The sequence below is a fragment of the Lolium rigidum genome, chromosome 4 (assembly GCF_022539505.1).
Source record: "Lolium rigidum isolate FL_2022 chromosome 4, APGP_CSIRO_Lrig_0.1, whole genome shotgun sequence".
In the NCBI taxonomy this organism is placed as follows: domain Eukaryota; kingdom Viridiplantae; phylum Streptophyta; class Magnoliopsida; order Poales; family Poaceae; genus Lolium; species Lolium rigidum.
The window spans coordinates 262,553,592-262,575,037 of NC_061511.1; positions in this window are offsets into that span (position 1 = coordinate 262,553,592).

Genomic DNA, 21,446 nt, shown 5'->3' on the forward strand with positions numbered 1-21,446 from the left:
GCCGAAGATTCCACTTTGCATCAGCGGGCGTGCAGATTTGCCTGCACCGCTGAAAACTACCGAACCGGACGTTCCTCCAGGGCTTGGCCGGATACTGCTTTGAGAACCGGTTCCTGCAACAACACGGCTCGACCCAACCAAACGGGCCGAAAATTGCTAGCCCGATGCGAGGCAAGGGGATGCAGCCTACCAAATGCGCCCTTAGCCATGATTTCCTTCGTTCTTTCTCAGGCCCATTTCTTTAGAGCTCTTACCGTTCTATCCTAGCAGATTGAAATCCTTAATATTCGAATTCAATAAAGTGGATTATTACAAGCAAAAAAAAAATACAGAGAGATGATCAGCAGTGTGACTAGTGTGCCGGAGTAAATGACAAAAAACTACCACAATTATACTACAGATGTCACGGAACTACCAAATGGAAGACGATTGTCACATGACTACCACTACTGAGGCATGTCAGCGACGCGAAGCACTGATTTTCCAATTTGCGGGTACTAACCCAGTTTCTGGCAGCTGGGACCTACTGTCAGGTCCGACGTGGCACAAAACTGATGGACGCCACAACAGTTAGGGCGGCTGCAAAAGTTGGAGGGCCTTTTTGCAAAAATCCATTTGTCTTCTTCCCCGTATTCTTCCCCGTCAGATTGAAGCAGCTCGATGGCTGCTCCGACGCTGTTCGCCGACGTTGCGCTCCAAGCTGTGCTCCGCTGCCTACTGCTAGCTATAAGAGCCCCTCCGCCACCGCGAGGAGCCCTAGCGCCCCACGTCATCCTCTCCCTGGCTCTGTGCTCGCGCGCGCCGAAACCCTAGGTCTGGTCGCCGAAGCTCCATGCCTCTCTGAGCCTCCCGAGCCCAGATGAGCGTCGCCGAAGCTCCGCCTCGCCGCTATGTGTGTTCTCTCCGACGTGCGCAAGCCGGGAGGCCGGGAATCAACCGCCTCGACCCCTTCTTCTCCGCAGTGACCGAAGCTCTTCGTCGTCGATGCGCTCCCCCTTCGATCTCGTCGTCGCCTCAATCCGCTATAGGGTGAGCAGACGGTCCTCCCGGACCCCTCCATCCCCTCGCTCTCGCCCTGCAGCGCGCCCGCGTCGTGCACCACCGAGCAGCGACGCGCAACCGCTGGTCACGCTCCAACGTGGATGGCCACGGACTCGACGCGCGTGGGAGTCCTCCTGGTGCACCGCGCGGTAGCCTCTTCGCACATCAGCGGCAGCCTGGTGCGCGTGGACGGCGCACCGGCGGCCTTGCTCCGATTGTACGGGGCGTTGTGGAGGAAGGAGAAGACCCTCTCCATTTGTTTTAATGGGATTTCTATTTTTTTATTTTTTTATGGGGAAATTAGATCCGTGTGTGACACCAAAATATATTATGAGGTTATATTTGCAAAATAAAACTAGCAGTTATGTTTTCACCTGCCACGTGATCCTGACAGGCAGACATGCCTCAATAGTGATGGTCATGTGACAAAACGAGCATATTTGGTAGCTCCGTGACATTGTGGCACAATTTGGTATAGTTTTTTGTCATTTACTCAGTGTGCCGTGTCCGTGCTGCGCTGGTCGGGCCGACCACGAGAAGTTCGCAACGCACACGCACCATGTCATGGTTTTACTCTCACGAACGAAGCTCTGCATCCTCGATTAGCGAGCAACGGGAAGGAGGGAGAGCACGCACGCACGACACTACCGATTCGCCGGGCTGGATCTCATGGTGATTCGCTCGCTCCTCGCCGTCGTCGCGCTGCCTCGCTTCGCTGGTGCCGGGCGGGCGCGGCGGCGTCCGTGCACCGGCCGCGCGGGGCAGCAGGGCAAGGAGAGGGAGCAGTGCCACCGGCCGTTTCGTCGTCGCGCCGGCGCGGCGGGAGAGGCTCTTCCGGAGAAGGGAAGGGAAGGGTGGTACAGCGCAGCCGGCCCTGGCCGACGCCGCCGGCGCAGGAACAGAAGAGGGTCGTGGAGAGACCCGCGCTCGTGAGGGTTTGGGCCTGGCGGGCCGGGCCGAGAAAGGAGCCCGCGAGCCCAGCTAGTGCCCAAAGCCCGGTAAGGCGATGGCGTGTCAGGCTGGCACCTTGAAATACTCGCCTCTTGGCGCCCGAAGGTAACCGCCTCAACTCTCAACAAACATCGCTCGCCTCGCCTCGCCTCTCCCCTTCACCCCCTCGCCGGAGCGCCAAGAGCCCAACCCCATCACCGGCCCCCACCTCTCCCTCCACCTCGCAGCGGCCACCGCCTCTGCTCTTCGGCGGTCCAGCAGCGCCGACTGCCACCGATGGACCAGTTCCCCCCCGACGGGTACCCCGTGCGGCTGCGGAGCGCCGTGCACGGCACCTACCTCCACGCCGACAAGGACGGGCATGGCGTCTCACTCAGCCGTCGTCGGGCGTCCATGAAGGTGGCGTGGGTGGTGCACCGCTACTTCGGGGACGACCAGCACGTGCTCCTCCACAGCGCCGCCTACGGCCGCTACCTCTCCGCCACCCAAGCCGCGGCGCCGCGTGACTGCCCCGGCTTCCGCGTCGCGCTGCGTAACTACGACGAGCTTGAGGATGAGGCCATCAGGTGGCAGCCCTTCAGGGTCCGGCCCGGGGACGAGATCCTGCTCTGCCGCCACGTCGCCCAGGGCGACCGCCACGGCTACCTCCGCGCCAACGGGAAGTACCTCCCCTGGAACGGCAGCATCGTCAGCGTCCACGACGTCGACAACATCAGCACCATGATGCGGTGGGTGGTGGAGCTCGTCCCCAGCAGCGAGCGCATCCCCCGCCTTCCACGTCCGTCTAGGGTGAGTTCGCCTTCGCCATGCCCGCTTCTGGATTCTTCTCGATCGAGTTGCTTTCGGGATTTGGGGGGCGCGCGGTTCGATTCAGCGAATTTGGTTCTACAATGTCGTTAATCTGCGTCGGAATTTAACCGCGGGGATCGCAAGTTGTGTTAAATTCATTCGCCTGGGAGCAATCCTTGGTTCTGTTGGGGCTTGGGAGCAGTTCTTGGGTTGCCGCCTCTGTTTCTTGATTTCCTGCGCCTCCGTATTTGTGTTTTCCATCATAAAATTCAGCGCAGTACCCTGCTTCTTTCATCTCCCTGCCTGAATATAATCATGCTTCTCTGCAAATCGCAACTCAACGCAGCTCCACCTCTCTGTCCTGCTGTCGTCGCGGTCGCGGATGGTGGTGTTCACGGGGAACGGCGAATGGTACTATGCTGCCGCCGTTAATTTCAATTTCAGGGGAAGGTTCGTGTACCACCTGAGGAACGAGCTGGCCAGACGGCTGGGCATCCCAGCAGGGAACGTCTCCAACAACCTCGTCATGTACGTCCGAGCGGGCAGATACGGGCGCAATACCCCACTCGTCGCCAACCTATCCCACAGCACAGAGATCCTCGTAATCACGGGCGATATGCCAGGTGAGAGACCCTGATATATGTGGAACTGGCAGATACTATTTGCTGCATGGCCATGATCTTTTGGTGTTTGTATTAGTGGAGTGCTAATCTGCCTGTGCTTTTTATCTACAAAATCTGCCTGTGCTTGGGAAGCTTATACTGAAACCGTTATAGTTCGGATCAGATTATTCTAAATGGTAGTGTCAAGAAACTATTGTAGTCATTAGAACTTGTGAATTGTAGTCAGTTAGGACTAGGGAACTGTATGAACTGCTGTAGTCTTGTAGGTATGAGTAGTCGAAAAGTAAAGGTAGCTGAACCTAAACAATAAGTATTTACAGTGTTCCTGTTGGATTTATCAGTCTGTGTATGCTAGAAAGTTGTTTAAAGCTAGTTGGTTGCTGGGGGCAATTATTTCACCAGTCACTTGTTCATACTCAACTCAACCTTGATATGGAAATTATTGGTTCTGAAATAACTGTAGTAGTAGGTTCAGATGATTCAGTTCTCAATATATTGCCATTTGGTGCTAGTGAAAAACATTGGAACCTGAAAACCCAAATCAGTCCACTCATCTAGTTTCAGCTTCACAAAGAAGATACTGATTTACACTTATATGATTTGGCCTATTGTAACTTTTTTGAACGAATTTGACCATAATTCAATGCAGCACTGCACGAAAGCTAGTTTCCGCACATTAAATTATTTCCAGGGTTTATACATCAGCTGTCTTCTTGATCTTGCTGTTGACTTGTTTTGGCAATATGGAGCTATTGATCTGTTGCAACGGTTGCAGTTCATGTGGCATGATGCCTAACTTTTTCACTGATTTCTGCTAAGACTGCTTCATTATTTTTGCTAATTCAGAAAACGGGGGGCCACGACACCCAGATTTCGATGCAGAGTAGAGAAAGTCCAGAGCAGGTCTCCTTGCCTTCCAGTTAACCTCTTCAGAAGTGTCGCTGCCTCGGACACTGTGACATGGAGAAATCTTAAATTTTTTGCATAGAGATATAGGTTGAGAAAACCTCTGTGGCTCTTGTGTTTCTGGCGAAACTTATCTGTTCTAGTGACATTGCTTTGACCACGCGGTTCTAAAAGTTCAGAACCTGATTGAATAATAATGCAGTGACGTTGGTCTTTAATGGCCATGTTCTTATTCTGGCAAAAACTTCATTTCTGTTAGCTGCATTTATCTTGGATGAAGCATCTGATTGTAGTGGTATGAATTTCACTCCAACCAAAGGCATCGCCCTTTCTTTCTATTCTTGTTTGTTGGTTATGTGTAACAGCAGCAACCTAGACTTACCATTTTGTGTTGACCCAGTTTAATTCTCTGATGAGTACTAGGGTGCAAAATTCTGAATTCGAAAATATTATCCAAAATCCGGAAAATAATTCTGCCATGAAGGTTGTTCTCAGTTTATGCAACTTTTTCCATTTTAGTTTCAGTACACTGAACACTGCAGTTCCTTTTGAAATTCTGGACATGCAGTGAACTCTGGTAGTTATATTGTTGCGAATCTTTGTTATAAAAATCATGGTGCCGAAGCGGGAGGCTTCTTACAAATTGTGCATATCGTACTTGTAACTAGTTCACGAATGTGCGATACACAGATGCAGTTTTCACATAAACACTGTTTTTTTTTTTTGCATTACCTGAGTATTCGCCGAGTTTTGAGATGTAGTGAACGCTCATTTTGCAACTGTGAATTGCCTCTAGTACACCAACACACAAGGGCACAACTCTGTCCAAAGTCCATACTCTAAACCGAGGTACATTGGAGAGGAAAAGAAAACGGCAAAGCAAAATTGTAACTCCCTCTTCAGCCCTCTTCCTTTTTTCTTTGTATTTTATGAACTTGTTACTGCTGCTGTCTGTGCTTCCTGTAAACATGAGAAAAAATGCTAAATAATACATTGGTTATATCCTGTATTGGTTGGTTGCTTGTGAGACTCTGTTTAGCAGTTAACAGAAGACTAGAATGCAAACATCGTCACCATGTAAGGTTTGATTACATGTACGATATAAAATATGGTATTCTCCGTCTTTATAGATGGCCCTTTCGGTGCACCAGCTCAAAATTACAAGAAATACGACATTCTTTTGCTTATCGGGCTTGGAATCGGTGCAACTCCTTTCATCAGCATACTGAAGGATCTCCTGCACAACCTGAAGTCCAGTCAAGTAAACTTCTCCAGCTGTTACTGGAAATTCTTTCTCGTACATGAGCACAAATATAGAATTAATAGAATGAGTTGGATTCAACAGGAGATGCAAAGCATGCAGGACGAGGAGTCAGGCAGCACCTTTAAGAGCAATGGTCCAAGCCGAGCTTACTTCTACTGGGTTACTAGGGAACAGGGCTCCTTTGAATGGTTCAAAGGTGTCAGTAAACAGCAACTTCACATTCTCGCCGTCATTTCAATTACAAGAAAGTAAGTTAATATCTCACTCTACAGAATGCCATAGAGATGCACAACTACCTGACCAGTGTGTACGAGGAAGGCGATGCAAGGTCAGCTCTGATTGCCATGGTTCAATCCCGCCAACACGCAAAAGACGGTGTGGACATCGTATCCGGCAGCAAGGTATTCCCCTTCCCACAGCCCCTGTTAACCTGCAAATAAATTCAGACACGTCATTTTTTAAACCTTTTTCTGACCGCTATTTTCGCAGATCCGGACACATTTCGCAAGGCCAAACTGGAGAAAGGTGTACTCTGATTTGGTTACCCACAAGAACGCTCGTATAGGTGAGTCACATCAGATCAAAATTCAAGTGCTGGATCATGCTTTACACTTTAACAGCGCAGAGATACTAAGGTATTGCATAAATCCGCAGGTGTTTTCTACTCACAAAAACACTCAAGGACCTTGCAGTAGAATTCAGCCACACAACAACAACGCGGTTCCATTTCCACAAGGAGAACTTCTAAGGTCAGGCCAGAAAGGAATTTGGTTGAACCGCAAGGAAAATGCAAGTAGTTTCTGTAGAAATTGAGTACATGTCATAATTATCATAGACATATAAGAAATTTTCCAAAATATCTAGCCTCCTACTTTCTCCGGTTCATATTAATTAACTCAACTTTGTGTAGATATAAATGTATCTAGTTAACAAACACGTCTAGATATATCTCTATCTATATAAAATTGAAGCAACTAATTTGGATCGGAAGGAGTGCTAAAACTCTTATAGAAAAGCAATCCATAGGTATTTTAGAAGGTTAAATCCTTTAAATCAAATGTCGTTTATAGTAAACAAATCCTATTAGTATGAATCCTATAACTTTTTTTTTAATCTTTTAAATGCAACAAGACCTCATTTCCTACAAAATCCCTCAAATTTTAGAGGAGTGACCGACTGAGTATTTTTTCAACTTCTTATAATTTGAGAAGCTAACAGGTGGCCCCTCCTAGCCAACATATTTAACTCTTTATAAAAAAACAAAATTGCTAGTTCTCACGCGTCTGAGATTTAATAAATCTCAGTCACCTGATTAACCATTAGATTACTGTTTTAATATTTGTCCAATTTAGTTCCTGTTCTGTCACGTAGGCTACAACCTTTCCACCGGAATGCACACTACATGTTAAATATTCTTTGGTTGTGGGCTGGCAGCTGGCTATTGCTTTATCATGGGCTATTGTGTCCGCTGCTTTGTGGCGGGCTGCTTGCTTTGCTTCTTGTCATGCCTTTGTAACATGTGGCATTTTGCAATATTTTGGTGTTTGTTGTTTTTTTGTCTGCTTCTCTGTTATCCTTTGCAGAAAAATTACCCGCACCCCGCACCACGCCGGCGCGCGCACAACAGGCAACGGCAGCGAGCTTCTCGGCGTCGACCTAGCCACCCTCGTCCGTGCACTAGCCGCCGTTATCTGACCAAGAACATCTAGAGCCACTGCGGCGGCGGTGCGCCGCTTCTCCTCTCCTCTCGCTCAAGGAAATCGCCTGCCTAGTCTCACTTTCAATAGTGTCGCCGCCGCTGCGCGGTTTCAGCGGCCAGTCATGTCGCCGCCGCTGCTGTGTCAGTAGCCGGGGTGTCGCCATCGCTGCGTTGTGTTAGCCGCCGGTCGTGTCGTCACCACTGAGATGTGTCAGGAGTCGACAGTGCTGAGCGCGAACTGGGTTGTCGTAGCAGAGAAGGTCGCTGCCGGTCACTGCGCGGCACCAGGACATGCATTACCGCACCACACGTCCCGCCGTCGACCGCGCTGATCTGCTGCATACGCCTGCAAAACGGCGGCGCTATCTCCAGCACCCTGCTACCGCCGTTGACCATCTTTTGGCGTCTCCGCAACACCTATGAAGCACCAGATAGTCAATTCTGGCGGAGCCGGTAACTACCGGAGTCCCCCGAACCAATTGCATGGTGACAGCTGACACAGTACAATTTACCCCGCCCGTGTATCTCAACGTATTTAGCTCTTTCGTGATTTTCTGCTGCATGTGTAGGCCCCACCCACGTGGCTTTGTTCCTTCTCCTCTCTCTCCACAACTTTACCAGATTGCTCTTTACAACCGTGGATCAGCACTCAGTAGAATTTGTAGTCTGCTAGGCCCGTTCTTATCATAACAAAAATTAGGTCCTTTTCCTGTGTATAATAACTTTACCATTTATATTGTATTATTTTTCACTTAAATTTGAAAAATATCCAAAATAGTTTCAGCTCCATTCCAGAAAAAAAATCAAAATGTTCATAATTTTTTTAAAATTGTAGATACCACTATCACATCAACAGATTATTGTATATCATATTGAAATGAGAAATCCTTTTTATGAACCAAATATGACACAACTAACATACCTACGCGAGCTAATCCAACCAGATATAGAATATATATATAGTAGAAGTTCAGTTTGTTTCCACTAGATTTCTGAAATCATGATTTTAATTATTCTTTTAAAAATATATATAGAAGATATTCAGGTTTTATTCACACATATTCCGGTTATTTTTATGTAAAAATAGGTTTAGTTCGTTTCAGTTTTTTTAATAAAATATCTTCAAATATGGTTCACACATATTCCAGTAATTGTTTTATAAAAATAGGTTTAGTTTGTTTCAGATAAAATATCACATAAGTATGGAACGTATCACATATTTTACTGAATTTTGTGAGCAACTCAAATAAAATAATCAGTATATTTTTTCTAAATATGGGTTCAGTAATATCTTGGTATCAAAGAAATATGGCACATATTATGTATATTTACTGAAATTTGAATCATGCCAAGAATTATCTAATTACATTTCAGAAATCAATTTTATAGAAATTTTGAAATCATGCTTTGTACAATCTCTTGAAAAATATATAGAAATTCAGTTCATTTTTTGTCACACATAATCCAGATTTCATTTTGTACACAAAAATATGATTCACACATATTCCAGTTATATTATCTTTTTTCCAATAGTTTTATTTTGTTTTATATTTTCATAAATTTTCTTCAAAATATTGTGAGCAACTCAAATCTACCTGCAATGGTCATATTTGGTGTAAATATGGGTTCCGTCTTCAGTAACATCTTGGTATGAAAGAAATATGACACATATTTAGTATATTTACTGAAAATTAAGCCATATCAAATTCTACCCAGTTACCATTCAGAAATCAATTTTCTATCAGAGACGCGGGTATTATATCATGGAATAACCTCCACCAAAATAATTTCTCAATCTGGGATTTTTTTCTGTTGGATTTTGACAAGAATTTCTGAATTTGAGCATTACCAAATAGTATCACACGATGATTGAGTCTAAACCTGAACCAAATAGGGGATTGGATGTAGTACTGTAGAAGATTTGACACGAGATTGGAGACTAAAATTCAGATTGAACCACCAAAAACAAGCGCAACCAAAATCACTCTCCAGTTCTGTATTCAAACAAAATAATCTCTAGGTCGAGAAATGAATCCCAAACCTATCCTGCAAATGAGCATGGGGCCGCCGCTTCCTCAACCTCCGGTTCGTCTTGTCGAGGAGGCCGGGGCGACGATGAGGTGCACCGGCGCTGCAACAGGAGGAGGCGGTGGATTCAGAACTTGAGACGGACATTCTGCTCCTGTATGGCACTGCTGTTCCGGCCGCAACCTCGCCTCTGTCTTCTCCGCACCAGCACGAACCCCTGCAGTTCCGGCCGCCGTCTCGTCGTCTCGCTGGAGGTCCAGCTCCGCCTTCCCCGCGGTTGGTGCCGCCGGTGCGCCTCTGGAGGTCCGCGTCGACGAAGTCGGTGTGGAGGACACCGTCCCTGCTCGCCAACTGCCAAGCCGCGCCGCTGCTAATTTTTTGGATCTTGATCCAGTCCCAGAGAGAAAGCAGGAGCGAAATTAGCCATAATGGCCACAAGTAGATACGTATTGTATCCGCGGCGCAGCTTCTGTCGAGGCAATACCCAATAAAAGTTCATAATACCGCCTCGGCCCGAACAACGAACGCATGGGCAGATGGGAACCGGTAGTTACCGGCTCCGTTAGAAAATCCGCACCCTATGAAGCACTGCGTCCCCCATCCAAGGACGTGGCGGGCATGATCCAGCCATCCAGGGCCGTACCCCGCCGAGCCAATGCGCCATGTAGCCGAAGGTGGAGAAGCTGGTGGTGACGACCACGTCGCAGGTGCTGAGCAGGTACATCTCGCCCAGCGCCCTCCCGCCGCGCCCCACTTCCGCCGCCCCTCGTGGCTGGGCTGGTGCACGTGCACCCCGCCGCCGGCGCTGTACGCGTCCTGATCCTCTCCTAGGACCACGAGCTCAGGAAGGTGACCAGCACGGCCTGATCGACGACGAACGCGATGCTGACCGTCTTGGACGAGGGATCAAACATCAGCTTCTCCCTGCGGACGCGCGCACGACAGGGCCTGGTCACAGCGGCGCCTGCTTCTTCTTGAGCACCCGGATGGCCGGACCTGTACACGGACGGACTGCCAGGCGCGGGCAAAAAATCTCGGTAGAACTCGCAGGCCATGCTGCTCCTCATTCTGACTCGGGGTGACCCCGCAGGCCGGAGTGCCGGCGGCGACTACTTCACACCGATGATTAACAGCTCCTACCCGCGGCAACCTCTGCTGGTGTTTTTAATGCCAAGCCGCTGCATTGTGTCAGACTCTCAGGTATCTGCCGCCACTATGTAATCTCAGCCAGAGAGAAAGGGCCACATGGGGGAGGGAGTGAGGGACCACTGGTTATTTATACAAGCCTTTCTTTTTCTCGTTGGGAAACAATACGTGAGCGTACGCTCACCAGATGGACCAATAGGATATTTTTTTTTTGAGAATTTGGCTCACTTAATCAGGAAAACCGGGCCCAAAAACCATACAGAGCAACCCAGTTTATGAGGAAAACCGGGTGAGAAAAACCGAAAAGGGGGAACAAGCCTATCTAACACAGACCCAAACACGCCACAGTGTTGAGGACTCCAAAGGCGGCGCCTTCAAGAAGGTAGCGGCAGAACTGTCGTCGTCACCCGCTCCGAAGGAGCTCGGGTTTTCACCCGGAGACCAGAAGACACACACAACGGCAGGAGATTTCGCCCACGATGACGTCTTCAAGAAGGGGAACGGCACCCAGAGGCGCCGCCGCCATCGGCACCAGCCAGACGCAGTGCAAAGCTTTCGCCCGGCTTCCTCTCCGCCGCCGGGCCAAACAGCATGGTGTGGAGCTTGACACCACCCGACGAAAAACTAGGCCACCGGCCCATCACCCCGAAAACGGAGCTGGGAGGTGCCCATTGGGGCCCGCAGGGGCCCATCTAAGCCCACATGGGCCCAACTGAACCCGCATGGGCCCATCTGAGCCCGTAGGAGCCCATCTGAGCCCGCGCGCGCTAGCGCCAGCGGCGCACTAGGCAGCCACCGGGCAGCCGAGCAGCGCCGCGCCTGGTGACAACCGCGCCCTCCCCAAGCTGCAGGGGGTCGCTCCATGGCCGGACGGGTTGAGTTGCAAATCGAACGGCGAGCTGCAGAGAGCAGCGAAGGCCGAAGCCAGCCCGCAAGCCTGCCGCTAGGGCCGGCGCGCAGAGGCACCATGGCGAGGACGACGCGGGCGCGACGAGGGAGAGGCGGGGACGGCGACGAGCAGGACGGCGGCGGGCCACGCGCAGGAGCCCAGCGCGGACGACAGCGACCTCCGGGACCGGCATGGGCCATGCGGGGGCCCGAGAGGCATAGATCCTTGCCGCCCCCATCCTTGGCGGCGCACGGCTTAGCCAGCGGCGGCCTCGGGAGGCGACGTGAAGGCGGGAAGATGGCTAGGGAGGTGGCGGTGGGGAGCTAGGGTTTCGCTCCCCCGTCGCCTGGAGGAGACGACAGAGGAGCGGGGAGCTAAAAGTCGGACCAATAGGATCTCGACTTACGCCAAGAGCATATGCCGCCCGGTTCATTATATTCACTCTCCTTGGGAGACATGATTGCAGCAGATATTTTCTAGTGAAAAATGCAACACTTCATGTACGGTAACATGACACACATTAGTGTTTCCGTGGAGTTCTAGTGCATTGGTCTGGTGTGTGTTTAGAACGGCCCGATGTAGGTCGACGCAGCCCATAAAAGCCGAACGGAAGAAAGAAAACTAAGCATATGCACGATGGTGTGATAATCTGATGATGTCAGTTTATTAAAAAAAATCGAATGATGTCAGTGACTGAGATTTGTTAGATCTAAGACACCTGAGCTCCAGGTGCTCCCATAAAAAATTGCCAATTCTTGTAGCATTCGACACATCTATTTCAAACAATTGCACGATATTTCAAATTAACTTACACAGCAAATAAATAATAAACATACATATAGTTCATCAATCGAATAATTCAAAATAAAACCTGCATAAGGTTCATCCAAAAGCCACCACATCAATCAAGTTCATCCAAAAGTAATCACATCGATAAAGTTTGATTCAAAAAAAAAACCCACAACATAGCATATATTATGTCGTGGAGCACCTCCAAAAGCCATCACATCTACCACTATCTCCCTAAACGAACTCGAGCACTTCGGTGCTCATCACCTCCAAGGAAGCCATGACCACCCCCATGTCCAACACCATCATCACTTGCATGTCCACCGCCGTCACCACCTCCATGGCCGCCACCACTACCATCACAAGATACCTCCATTTGTTCTATGATGTCTTCACAAGTTAGCGCCCGATACCTCCATGCCTTGGCACCCATCGTGTTTGGGTCCATAAACATGATAGAACACAGTTCGACATTCCTATCTTTTTTGCAAACCTTTCCTCCTCAAGTGCAAGACTATGCTCATCCGCCTTCAACTTCAACTCTTCAACCTTCACTTCTCGTCCTCCATGGACTTGTGCTCATTCCACCAAGACCACCATTATCCACCCATCGCGTGCGAGTTTTAGGCACTGCGGGGCTATGGGAGGAGGTCGGCGGTGGTAGAGACGGAGTCGAGGGCCCAAGTGCAGGAGCGGGAGGTGGCCCTGATATTTTCACCACGAGAGAATCTAGAAATTAGCCTACTTTGCTCCCAATGAAAACGAGTGAGGCAAACGAGGAGCTTTTGTTGCCTGAAATGCCCGGCCTCACAAAGAGGACGACCCACCCGTCATACAAGTTTTAGCCAGCGAGTAGGTGAGCAAGAAACAAGGTGAATCAAACGGTGCTAAATTCTGGTGGGGTCAAAACATGACAATTTCACTACATCAGACGACCACCAATCATGCGTCCTTGGAAATGGCTTGGTGGGCCAGATGTCTAGTGGTCTTTAGGAATGAGTAGAGCAGAGCAAAGGTACACACACAATTACGCTGAAAAACATCACCGAAAAATGGCATTCACCTCTTTGACATAGTGCCCTCTTTGGCAATTATCAAGAAATCACCCAATTCCACCAAAGTTAGAAAAGCTTATGGGCATTAAGAGAGGAAGAACAAAGAAGAGAACACCAAATTCTTCAATATCTAGATCCAAATGGATTTCCTCACTAAGAGGGGGTGTTGATTGGTGGAAGTGTAGATCTAGATCTCCTCTATATTTTCTCTCAACCAAATGCAAGATTTAATGAAAGGAGAGAGAGAGAGAGACAACACGCTCAAAGAAGGTCAACAATTGAGAGGGGGGGGTGAGTTGTGAGGGATGGGAAACTTTAGGGAAGAAGACTCCCTTAAACACTGGCGGAGCTTGAGAAGAACTGCTAGGCGGGCTAGCATATAGTAATGAAGTTTTTTTTTACAGAAATAGGAGCTTTGCCAAGCTAACCCAGCAAGAAAAATGAATGATGGGCCGAATCTTGGGCGGGCCATGGCGCAGGTCGGAACCATAAAAGCTCCGCCACTGCCCTTAAATAGGGCAAGAGAAATTTTCCACTTATGCATAGAAAATTTGCCACTCTGTTTGGTAGTATAAAATACAAACTACGTTATATACAACCATAAAAGTTATGTGGCATTCAACAATCGCGTTAACTTTGGTTATTACCGAAACCGAACCGAAATTGATTGGTTATTACAGAAACCGAGACATATTTTTGTACGAACACGTATTTACTGAAGCATTAAAGCTATATTAACTAGAAAAATGGATAAACCGAACAAAATAAAGCATATGAACCGAATGCGCAGCTGGAGCAAACATGTAGGAATAATTTTAAGAAAAAAGAATATAATTTTCAGCGACACCCATAGAAAAGGCTGGAGTATTAAAAACGTGCAGATTAACCATTTGCCACGGCATGCAATAGATGACACACTTTTATTTCTTGCAAGTGCTTGTGTCAAATCTTAGAGCAAAACAAGTTTACTATTTTATTTCTGTGTCATAACCGATCTATGACGTCAGCAGCTACTACTAATTTCCACTGGCTCGAGAAAGTAAACACAACAAAAAGTTGGCACGAACATTGGTTTACTCGAGCCGCTGACGTCACTGGGGTACCACCCGAGCAGAACCTCGTCTTCAAACACAGACGGAGCATAGTTCCGTTCAGGTCAGTCTGTCGGCTTCTTCAAAGCGACAGATAGCATGGATGAGCAAATCCCAGTGGTGGACCTACACGTGGACAGCTTGAGATGAACGAGGCAGCTTTCATTTTTATTTTTTTGTGCGGGAGCATTTCATCAAACTCTGATGCCCAAAACTCTGTGGCCTCTCACCCGACTGCCATGGACCGCGAATTGGACTCAGCCCAGCCTCGGTGGAGGTTCAGTTGAGCCGCTCCAATCAATATTTGGTGGGCCAAACAACCAAATGCAAACGGTTCAAATGGAGGAGAGTGCGCGGGAGAATCTGAAAGCACACGATCGAGTTAGAAGCCCCCGAGAAAAATGGGAAGGAACATATCTGTTGATAGTATCCCCTGAAAAAAAAATCTGTTGATAATAGCGAATGGTGGGTCTCGATGGTTTGTACACCACAAAGCACCGAAGACAAAGTTGCAATTTCTTGCGGAGCTTTCGGAGCATCCATTACAATGCCCTTGGCCATGGATCGTTGCATGTGACTTTCAACGTGAACCCGCTGCCTCCGAGAAGAACAATGACAACCTAAATAGGACGGGGGGGGGGGGGGGGGGGGGCTTCTGGAATTTTGACAAGCTAAATAGGACCTCGATGACAACCTGGAAGGATTTATAGACCACCTTGCCATGCTAATGGAAAACGACCCAGGAATTTCATCCCAATTATCAAATTTAGAGAAGAGGTGTTCACGAAACCCCGTATGTTGAGATCTTGTACCGGGAGACGAGCGATAAGATTTTTAGGGAGCGCGACTTGCTTGACTTTGTTCGGGCTCTTTGTTGCCGGCTTATTTCTTCCTTGCCGACCTCTGCAGATTTGGCGACTTCGACAACATCATGGGCGACCGCAACAACAACCACGGTGATGCTGCGGTTGCAACCTTCTCGGTTGCAATGTGCGTGATTCTTGTCTCTTATCTTACATTAGTGCTTGTTCCATATTGAGATCTACTAGATGTGCTTAGCCCGATGTATATGGCTAAGCCTTAAGTGTGTTAAAACATATGAGACATTGCTTTGGGTAATTAACTAACTTGGAAATCGCTTAGTAAACACCTCAAATTATAATCTGAGGAAATTTTCATAGTACCCCAAAAACTATTTTTAAAGGTACTTATCTAACAAAAGTGCCTCAAAAAATATATTTCTAAATGCACTTTTCAACAATGCACTTTTCATCTTGCCTTGAGGTATGTGATGTTATGGTAACATAGCTAGTTACCACATCACTCTCTTTCTTAATTTATTAGCATTCCATGTCATCAAAATGCCTTGAGATGTGTGGTGTTACTAGCTATGTTACTCCCACTATGAGCAGTCTTAGGCTGCTGCAACCTAGGACTAGGAGGCAGAGACATGGACCACCAAATTTTGGCTTGCAACCGACTTTACCATCCCAAATTCCCAATTCATCAAAGGTGCGCTCGTCGATCGGCCGGCGGCTGCTATATATTGGTCCTTCTTCTCCATCTCTCTCTCTCTCTCGCTCGTCGACTTCCTGCTTATTTCAGCCATGAGTAGTTTAAGGGCCACGGCACCCAAGTTTTTCCCTCGCAGTATGACCAGTGCCGTCGGTGCCTCCACCTCCCCCGCCTCCGTCTCCGACCACCGCTCGCCCACCGACGGGCCAGGACGAAGACAAGGGGGGACGAGGGGGGGGGGGGCTGCGCCCCCCCCCCCTATGCTCATGATTTTTCTTTGAACACAAGCTAGTTATGTCCCCCTCGCACTAAGATTGTCCCCCTTATACTTTATTCCTGGCTCCGTCACGAGCGCACCACCTCCCCCGTCCCCATGGACCGTCTCTCCGACCACCGCTCGTCCACCGCCCCGTACTCCGACATCGGCACCACGAGTGTAGTCGCCGTCGAGCGCACCGCCTCCCTGGTCGACATGGACCAGCTCTCCGACCACCGCTCGTCCACCGCCCCGTACTCCGACATCGACACCATGAGCTCCGTCGCCATCGAGTGCACCGACTCCTCCGTGCCATCGCTCTCCCACCGCCCCGTACTCCGACATCGACACCACGAGCTCTGACGCTGTCGACCGCACCGCCTCCCCTGTGCCATGGATCAGGTCCCCGACCACGGCTCGCCCACCTCCTCGGGCTACGCCATGGGCACCACGAGCTCCGCCATCGTCGAGCGCACCGCCTCCCCCATCTTCATGGACCAGGTCCCCGTCCATCTCTCCCCCACCGCCCCGTACTCCGAGATCGACACCACGAGCTCCGGCGCCGTTGAGCGCACCGCCCCCCTGCTGCCATCCAGGGAGCCTCCTACAACATCGCTAACGACCCTGCTCTGTCATCATCGGCACCCGCATCATCGAGCGCCTGGGCTTCTGGCGATCCCGCGACGCAAGGTTCCGCGGCGACGAGCGCTGGCGGCCGCATGACCGCAGGAGCGGATGGCCAGGGACAGCGCCTCCACAAGCCCTTGTTCTACCCCGCCGCCGCTCCGTCCTCATACGGCTTGTACGAGCCGTCTTCGGGCGGCCGCTCTACCTGGTGCTCCACACTCCTACTTCGGGCGGCCTCTCTACCATGGCGCTCCACACTCCTACTCCGCCCCGCTCGCTCCATACTCCTACGACGGCACGGCCGATGCATCATCAAGCTCCTACTTCAGCTTCAGCACGGCTCCAGGCATTCCGGTGCATGCGCTGTTCGGTTCCGCGGCGCCGCCGAATGCTGGCGAGCGCATGGCCGCACCACTGGACCTCCATGTCTTCAGCGACCTAGGGAGGAAGCTTCACCGCCACCTCAGCCCAAGGATCGACAAGCCTTTCACTGTACCACGTGATGGAGATTACATGGAACAGGTGGCGCGGTACTTCAGGCACCCTCTGCCACATCGGCCGGCATTCCCTCTGCCACCTCCGGCATCCCCGAACGCTTCTGTGAAGCAAGGAGACCCCAAGACACTCTGCAAACACTGGACGCAGTCAGGGATCTGCCCATTCGGCAACCAATGCTGGTTTGCCCATGGAGAGAGTGAGCGTCTGCACGCCCCTTTGCCCAACAAATTCAGGACTAGGAGATGCCGCTTTGGCCCCGAGTGCCCCTATCAGCACTCTCCCGTGAAGCAGTGTCACTTCCTCCACTAGAATGATAAGACTAATTGTTGTCTTCTTGATCTTGCTGTTGAAATTATTGGTTCTGAAACAACTGGTTGCAGTGAAAAATCATTTCACCAGTCACTTAGTCATACTCAACCTTGATATTGAAATTATTGGTTCTGAAACAACTGTCATAGGTTCAAATGATTCAGTTCTTCAATTTAATACCGTTTGCTGCTAGTGAAAAACACTGGAACCTAAAAACACAAATCAGCCCACTCATCTCAGTTCAGCTTCACAAAGAAGATGCTTATATATGGTTTGGCCTATTGTAATTGTTTTGAATGAAAGTGACCAAAATTTAATGCAACACTACATGAAAACTAGTTTCTGCACATTAAATTATTTACATGTTTTATATACGGCAGACAGACCCTGGTAATCACGGCCGATACGCCAGGTGAGAGAGGCTGATATGTACTGGAATTTTCTGCGTGGCCATGATCTTTTGGTGTTTGCTTTAGTTGATTGCTAATCTGCCTGTGCTTGGAAAGCTTATACTGAAACCGTTGGAGTTCGGATCAGATTATTCTAAATGGTAGTTTTAAGAAACTATTTTAGTCATTAGAACTCGGGAATCACATTCTGAGAACAATGTACTGAAACTGTCACTGAGTTTCTTCAGTTAGGACCCTGGTATGAACTGTTGTACTCCTGTAGATATGAGTAGTAAAGGTAGCTCAACCTAGACAATGGGTATTTACATTGTGCCTGTTGGATTTATGAGTATTTGTATGCTAGAAAGTTGCCTAAAGCTAATTGGTTGCTGGGGAAAATCATTTCACCAGTCACATGTTCATACTCAGCCTTGATAATGAAATTATTGGTTCTGAAACAACTGCCCTGGGTTCAAATGATTCAGTTCTTCAATTTAATAGCATTTGCTGCTAGTGACAAACATGGGAACCTGAAAACCCAAATCAGCCTGCTCATCTCAGTTCAGCTTCACAAATAAGATGCTGATTTATATATGATTTGGCATATTGTAATTGTTTTGAATGATGTGAGCAAAATTGAATGCAGCACGACATGTAAGCTAGTTTCTGCACATAAAATTATTTCCAGGTTTTGTACATCAGCTGTATTCTTGATCTTGCTGTTGACTTGTTTTAGCAATATGAGATCATTGATCTGTTGCAACGGTTGCAGTCCATGTGGCATGATGCCTAACTTTTTCACTGATTTCTGCTAATACTGCTTCACTATTTCTGCTAATTCAGCAAATGGCGGGCCGCGACACCCGGATTTCAGTGCAGAGTAGAGAAAGACCAGAGCAGGTTTCCTTGCCTTACAGTTCACCTCTTCAGAAGTGTCGCTGCCTCGGAGTCTCGGACACTGCGACATGAGAAATCTTAATTTCTGGCATAGAGATATAGGTTGAGAAAAACCCTGCGGCTCTTGTGTTTCTGGCGAAACTTATCTGTTCTAGTGACATTGCTTTGACCTCGTGGTTCTAAAAGTTCAGAACCTGTTTGAATAATAATGCAGTGACGTTGTAATGGCCGCGCTCTTATTCTGGCAAAAACTTCATTTCTGTTAGCTGCATTTATCTTGGATGAAGCATCTGATTGTAGTGGTTCTTGCAGTGAGTTGAGAATTTGAGTTTACCTGCTGTATGAAGTTTCAGTTCTTATTCTGGCAAAAACTTCATTTCTTTCTGTTCTTGTTTGTTGGTTATGTTTAACAGCAGCAACCTGGGCTTACCATTTTGCATTGGCCCAGTTTAATTCTCTGATGAGTACTAGGGAGCAAGATTCTGAAGTCGAAAAGATTATCTGAAATCCAAATAATAATTCTGCCATGAATGTTGTTCTCAGTTTATGCATCTTTCTCCATTCTAGTTTCAGTACAATGAACACTGCAGTTTTCTTTTGAAATTCTGGACATGAACTCTGCTAGTTAAGATAAAAAATTGTGCACATCATAGGCTGCGGGGGCAGTATAAAATTTAATTTTACAAAAAAACCCACACGGATTTCAACCACTACAAAATAGGCTGGATTCAAAATCCAAACTTCCTCATCACCGTCCGCGATTCCTGGCGACTCGATCGCGAGCTCCCCCGTCCTGCGATCAGAGGCAGGAGCCGAGGCCGATCCGCCCGTGATCAGCGCAGCGGCACCTGCTCGCGAAGGGCCAGCATCCTCCCGTAATCAGCACGGCTGCGCGCCTGCCTGCGATCAGCGATCTGCCCATAATCGACGGCGGCGGTCCCGCGATTAGCGTCCTGCACCCTCTCTTGCTCACCAGCGGTCTGCACGAGCTGCTGCTCGCCGGCGATCCCGCGATCTGCACGAGCTGCTGCCCGTCGGCGATACCGCGCCCTGCACGAGCTCCAGCTCGCCGGGGATCCCACGCCCTGCACAAGCTCCTTCTAGCCGGTGATCCCTCTCGAATTCTGTCCCCGCCTCCGTAACTCCCCCGTCGCCGCCGCCCGACTCGGTGCAAGCCTCCAGCCTCTCCGAGCCCATCGATCGACCGCAGCTCGACGACGCGCTCAAGCTTCTTCCTCCTCCGGCTCGCCTCCAACCTCTCCCACACCGCCGATCGACCGCGGCCCTCCGTCTCCAGACTGCTGCACCACAAGAACATTATTCTGGTCTGATTAGAGCAGGTCTAACAGGCCCCGTATAACCCGCCCACCCCGTAAAATTCCGGCGACATACGGGACAGGCGCGGTTTGGGCCGTCTAGCAGGCCCCGTATTCGGGCCACCCCGTTTCGGCGGAATACGGGGCCCAGGAAATCGGCCCCGTCGCCCCGTACATATAGTGGGCGCAGGTGCGAGTGAGGGGTTAACCCCTCACTCGCAACCCTAGCTCCGCCGCGCGCCGCCGCCTCCTCCTCCTGCTCCGGCGAGAAATTAGCCGCGCCCCCGCCACGCATTCCACCCCCAAGCCTGCATGGACTCCCGCCGCCGCACTAGCGCCTCGCCGGCGAGCGGATCGAAGCGATCCCGCTCGCCGGACACCGTAGAGGAAGCGTGGCGGCGGCACTGCAAAAGATCCGCCGCCGGCAGCCGTCGCGCGGCCTGCAAGTACGACGGCGCCTTGTACGTCCCGAGAAGCTCATCGACTTCGCGCGGGGCGGCCGCCGGTGCCACGAGGACCCGCCGCTCAAGCCGATGAGCGGGCGGAAGTTCTCGGCGTGGCTCGCCGAGCGGGAGCGCCGGCGCCGGGTGAGCGAGGCGTGGAGGGCGACCATCGGGAGCACCGGCCGGCGGAGGTGCCCCTCTCGACGGGGAGGAGGAGGAGGAAGACGAGGACGCCGCCTTCGAGAAGGCGATCCAAGACTCCCTCAAGGACGCCGCCGAGAAGGAAGCGGTGGAGGAGGAAGAAAGGGCGGCGGCCATCGCCGCCGTGCAGGAGGCGGAGGCGCGGAGGCGCGAGCGCAGGCGGCGACCATCGTCTACCTCTCCGAGTAGAAGTCGCGATCCATGATCGCGCATTTTGTATGTAGGTACGTCGATTCCTATGTATGATCGACGAACTATGATGATGAATGAAGTTTCCCGGGGTTTTAAATTTACAAATATACGGGGTCAAATACGGGTTCTGCTGAGACGGAGCGGTGTCCGATCGACCATTTTTTTTATACGGGACGAAATTCTGGGCTATATACTGAGCAGAAAAGTAAGTGACCGTTGTATACGTTCTCTACCATAAGTTTCTAGAGCATTTAACACAACCAATGCACAACTGGCGCGATCTCAAGGGCGGAAAAGTCTACAGCCGGAGCGGCGCGTGGCGGAGCTCCTCATCCATCCCCGTTACTCTTACATACTGGCCAGAGGACGGCCTCCTCCTGAGCAGTGCTGGCGCGCTGCCCCGACAAGCTGGCCGGGCCGGCGGAGCCTTTTCTCTATTCTCGTTACTCACACATCCTGGCCTAAGGACGCCCGCCTCTCGGTCGCCGCGCGACCAGACTATGCTCCACCGCGTCAGACGCCCTCGTGAGCA